We start from the raw sequence: 6,000 nt of genomic DNA, 5'->3' as shown, positions 1-6,000 counted from the left end.
ATGTAGCGGCTATTTGGGAGTCGGGGATGACAGTTTTCGGCGTCGATGCCGGCGAGGAGCTGCAGTGGTTAGCAAAAGACACACGCCTCCTCTGGGGCCCTTTTGGTATCTGGCCGGCCAGAGAAGACCCAAGGATGCATGTAATCGTGCTGATAGAAGCTATGTATGTGTGCCTGTATGCATGTATGCATGCACGAGTACGTGTGTAGGTAGGATTTTCAAGCGAATCTCAGCGATAGGCTAGCCGAGCATCACATCAACACGGGTGAATCAATAACGAATGGTTTCAGGGGAGCTGCTTCATTTCTCCGCCCCTTTGCTGGCGTGTCTGCTGCCGGAGTGCCCAGCCCGTCCGGCCTGGTTGGCTAATTCATCAAGCCCAGGCTTGGTATTGGCCTGTTGCTTTCTCGCCACAAGGCAAGGTAGTGAAAGATGACAAGCACACGCCTGTATCAAGATTTCGACTACTGCGGCTCGATGCTGGTGGCAACTTTGCACCTTGTTGTGGGTGGATGGAGGAGAGAGAGAGAGAGGACGGGACAAAAAGGGAGAGAGAACAACAACACGTTTCAATGTTTCACCAAAGTCTTGCAGCCCCCTGGTGTCCCCTTTTTTTTCTCTCTTTCTCTTCGAAAAGCACGAGTTTGATCGAGCGCAACTATCTGGAATGGGACAAGGCCAAGGCAAAGGCAAAACAAAACAAAACGGAGGAAACAGCACGGGAGAACGAGAAAGAAGCGAGGTAACTCTCGCCGTGGTATCGTGACGAGATTACTCTTCTTGTGATACACGAGCCTAGACTACAGGACCTAGCCTGTCTCAACCATGTACCGAGCTGGTGGGCTTGGGTAGTTGATGAATAAAGGGAGGCCAAGATCTCTCGCACTTGCGTGTAAGTGCGAATAGCTTTTGTGTTTGTGTAAGATATGTGTCAAGGCAAGGCTTGCCAGTACACTGTACTTGGACGGCCCAAGCGGCACGAGACAACAGTCTGCAGTAGTTTCCGGACCACAACGCGCTTGTCGGAAGCAGCCGGACTGTACCCAAGAACAGGTCAAGTTGTCGCCGTGTAGTCAGTCGGCGTTGAGTTGCACAAGCCTGACTGCTGCTCTGCTCTGCTCTGCTCTGCTTTGCCGAAGCTGCCAGCGGACGTCTAGACTAGTTCTGGTCCCGCAGATGCCGCGGATGCTGATGCTCAGGCCTGTAGCTCTTCTGCTGCTGCCGCTGACGAGATGCTGCTACCGTCGGTCCTGCTGGTGAGCAGGCAATGGGAGAATGCGCTCTCTGCTGGATGCAAGTCTCATGTAGGCGTTGATGCGGTGTCGCCTTGGACTTGCAGCGACACTGCAGAGACAACAGCCGTCTGTCTGTCTGTCTGTCTGCTGTCGTCCGCCGGCCTTGTCTAGCGTCTGCTTCTGCTTCTGCGCCTGCCGTTTGCTGCTTGGCTATTCGTCGTACGGAGAGCTCAACTGCTCTTCTCGCGTCTGCGTCTGCGTCTGCTTGTGCTTCTGCGTCTGCCTCGCTTCTGCGTGTGCGTGTCTGCGTGGCTGCGAGATGACGAAAGCGACGACAAGCCGCAGCCGGGCCCGATATTGAGGCCCAAAGCCCGGGGAAAATCGAGGACAAATGGACGAGAAGACAACAGAGATGTGAAGAGAGAAGACGCTGCACAACGGTTGCCGAGCTGAGAAGTAGAGTCCGTCGGTCCCGAGGTGAAGCGGATGAGATTGATGGCCTTGCGTTCAAGTAAGAGTTGAGGTTGGGTTGTCAATTGGAAGCAGTCTGAGGTGGACAAGCGCACGCCCTGTGGCTCAGCCAAGCGTTGCTGCCTCCGTCGTCACTGCGCTCCAGTGGTGTTAGTGCCCGTTAGCACCAATGCTAGCACTCCAGCGCTGATCCATCGCCCGTGAACCTCGCTATAGCAGCCCATGAACTGCCATCAACAGCAACTGGGCGTCCAATGTCTTCCATGTTACCAACTGTTGGAGTACAGTAGATCAACCAACTATAGTGCCTTGATGCGGTGCGGGGATAAGTTCAAGGTAAAGGTAGGTACTGAGCGGTAACTGTACGAAATCCCGCCCTGTGCCCAGTACCACCAGACCACATGCACCGGTGCCATCAAATCAACCTCTCCTCCGTACTCCGTGCTCTGCTCAAGTACCCGATACCTTTTCTCCCATGCGCGTCCGATGGCGGGGGTACCTGGCATCGATCAGTGGAGCTCGCTACAAAACACGCAGCCGCCGTGCCAAAGCCGCTAGCGATGGTGAGATGGCGCCTCCGGTGGGCTCCGCTAGGCGCTCCGTCTAGTGCCAGTGCTGCTTGTGCCCCTCAACATCAAGTATCGTGCCATCCAGACGCCGGCGCGGACCAAGTACCGAGTACTCAGATCATGCCACTGCCTCCCCCGAAGCTCTCAAGGGGAGAATTGCGAGATGCAGAGCCGGCACCTTGACCCTGGCAAGAGAAAGCGAAAAGAATAATTGCAATAAAAATGGAAAAGAAAACTCTGTACTCGATGGGGATCAACCTTGTAATTCCTCGCACTCCATGCCTAAACGCGGCCGGCCATGGTGCCAGAGCTCGACGCGGCTGGGCCACTTACACGGCCTCCGTCTCGCCAAAGGGTAGCAAAACCCGCCCTCAAGCGGCCAAAAATCCCTCCATCAAGGACTCGAGTGTTTTCGACATGTCCCACGGGGTTGCTTCATCGTGTAGAATCATGAAAAAATTCAAAGGAGAGCTCACCCCGTCACCCTCGGCCGGAACCAACCCAAAAGGATGAGGCCCGAGGCTGACAAGACGACACAACACCACGGCCCCATCCCCATCAGGCAGCGGATCGGAACAACACGAACGCATGGCATATTCCGTACCGGTACTCCGTATACAGAAAAGGTACAAGCAACGGTGGGCATCAGTCAACTCAAGCCCATCACACCGCCAGGGTTTGCTTCCATGTTTGTACAAAGACTGCCAGCGAGGCTGTGACGAGCCAAAGGTGCGGAGCAGCAACATCCCTGCAAACCACCGCCGTCACATTTGGCGCCGCCAACGTCGAGCACTAACCGTTTGATGCTCTCCACGTATCCACGCAGTCGCAGCTAGCTCAATCTTCATCTGTGTGCTTGTGCTCGTAACGGAGTAGACGCCTCGCTTCCAGATGATCGTCGTCGCGAAGAGTGTCTATCAAATCCACTCCGGTTCTCTTCTCAGCGAGACCGAAGAAGCATCGTCTTCGGGACATCTCGAGCTTTATCCGTTCCTGTCCAACTCACCCCTCATTATCAGTTCCAGGCAAAGAGGAGGGGTGAAAAAAAGAGAAAGAAAGAAAAGAGACACAACGGCACATCTCACCTTGACAACAATCCTTCCGTGTCGGCCCTCCAAAGCCAACCCCATAACCCGCCTCCTCCGCGCCGCCCCGGTTTCCCTTCGGCCCCCTCTCCCGTCCTCCTCACCCTCATCCTCTCCCCCAACTCTCTCTCCATGACGTGGCCAAGAACCCGAAAAATCACCATAACCCTCTTCCAACTAACACCCTTCCCACACCCTCATCTCCGTATCTTCGACCTTGTCCTCGTAGGCAGCCGTCTCTGGCCATCCTCACAGATACACAATCCGCACCCCCGAACAACCCCGGTCCATGTCGTTTTCAAGTGGAAACACGGCCTCCATTTTCGTCCATCTAGCGCAATTGCACACCACCCGGCCAAATCACTCACATTAGCACTTATGCGCCCTGCAATGCTATGCCACGCACACGTGCCGCCATCTGTATGCGTCGTCCTTACCTCGTCGCCGCCTGCGCCAAAACAGCTCCGTTCGCCTTCGCCCTATATCGCGACTTGACCGTCTGGGAGAGCAGAAACGCCGTCCTGAAACCTGGCTAGTTTGAGCCTCATCTCTGGTTAGCGAGCGAAAACGATCCCTTATGCCGTTGTGTGCGTCTCTGCATCCGAAGTGTTTTTTGGGGCCAAGAAAAACAAAACCCCCCCAACCCAGACGTAGTCCCCCTCGTCTATCTTACCCTAGTCGTTCCCATTGGGCTTCAATTCTCCGGGTTCCCAATCCGTGCTCATCAGGCTTCTAGACTTCCCTTTTCCCTTTCGCCTCGGCTATCCCTGTCTCCCGGTCCGGCTGCGACAGGAGGCTGTCCTAGACTGGGGCCCCCCAAACAAGCAGACAAGCAAAATGTATGACCGTTGCTTCGCTGGCAAGGCTAGCTGGGGGCGGTAGGACATGCGTTCTCTCATCGTGACTTGCCAGCTCACACAAAGTCCACACGCGGATGGCCGATGAACAAGGAGCAAGTTGTAGTTGCCTCGTATTTTGTGAGCCAAGCCCAGCGATTCCCAAAACGATGGACCTCCGCAGCGTCGTGCTCTGCTCTTTTCCCCTTTCTGGTCCCGCGAAGCTGCCGGTGGCTATCTTTGACCCCGGACAGTTCATCGCCGCCTCGCCGCCTGCATGAAAACACTGATGAGCTGGCCATCTCCATCCAAAGCGCCTCGAGACCGGAACTCCAGCCGTATCTCATGATCCACGATATCGTTCCCCATTTGGCTACTCCTGACAAACTCATCAGAAGAAAAGGCTCTTCATCAAACAAAGGCAAATCCCTCCTCAATCTTCCCCTAGAGGCCGGCTCCACCATCCGAGTCCACGCCAATAGCCGCTGGTTGATGTCACACAGGGGATCCTTTCCTTCACAACTGCTACTAACAGGACTAGCATGGAGTGCGTGTATGTCTTTGAGCCTCCGGCAAGGCGGAGCCTTAGATCCGCTGGGCTTAATTATCTGGCCAGCCTTAGCGCGAACGCCCTGTGTTAGTTGTTGCACACCCGTCTCAACCAACACCAGTCCATCTCGTGCAAACAAAAGGCCATCATCGTCGACGTCACCGGTAGCGTAGAGAGTGATTGGAACCTGTACATCCCGTCATCCACCTAAGCGTCTCGGAAATTTGCTTCATATGTCGGGCGTCGCATCGTCCTTTGCCTCTTCCAGCCAGCTTAGATGCAGAATTGGCACCGCCATCGGGGTTTGGTAAGATGCGCCCGCTTTCGCCGGTCCAATGCAGGCACCGACGCGACTTAAACACAAAAAGACCATCCTTCACGCCTTGACACCTTCACGCCACAGGGCTAGGCGGTTCGTCCCAGTCTCAAACGTCTTGGTCCACCCCCTTATTAGCTAGAATAGGATGGCAGATGAACCATGCCACAAGGTCCTGGATTGGCCTCCCTCACTTGCAAAATAGTCGGCCGCCGATACAAAGAAGAAAAAAAAAAAAAAAAAAGCTGCCGCGTCTGACCGAGAAAAACGAGATCCGCTCGTCTCATTGGACCGTCGGCTTCGATCTGCCAACAGCCGCCTGTCGCCCCTAGTCGGGCCAGTCGCGTCTCCTGCGCAGCATTTGTGCGAGCCGTGATTCGCAGCTCCCCAGCAATTTGGTTCGCCCAAATGTACATCATTTTCGACGAGTCGCGGGCCCGGGATTCTTGCTCTCAGGACCCACAGATGGGCTAAGCGTTGTGGGAATTCAAGGTGTGTGAGGTTGCCAAGCTCAGATCATGGTGTAAGTCAAACCATGGCCCTCTTACACGGCCAGCCTCAACGGGTCTCTTCATCTTGATGGGCGGTTACGGCTGGCGTTAAGGAGACCCGTTGTGACCAGCAAAATTTTCTTTTCCCTCTTCCTTTGGCTTTGCATGTTGTTCTTCATTTTTTCCTTCTTTTGATTTTACCTCTTTGGGTCCCTCGGCGCCAGGCTACGGGCCCATGCCATGTCACGCCCACTTAGCACGAGCAAGCCTCATCCTGGACGGACCCGGCCAGCCATGAGACCCTCGCTCAGTTTTCGTCCGGATCAACCAAGCCATGGGCAAGCTCGCTCGGCAAAGCGAATCCTGACTGTTGCAAATCCGTAATTCAATCCCTTGTTTCCTCCCCTCCCTATCCTCTTCACCTCTCTTCTCTTTGTCATCAACCTC

The sequence above is a fragment of the Trichoderma aggressivum genome (assembly GCF_033847375.1).
Source record: "Trichoderma aggressivum f. europaeum strain CBS 100526 chromosome Unknown scaffold_047, whole genome shotgun sequence".
NCBI lineage: Eukaryota > Fungi > Ascomycota > Sordariomycetes > Hypocreales > Hypocreaceae > Trichoderma > Trichoderma aggressivum.
This window is presented reverse-complemented; position numbering follows the sequence as displayed.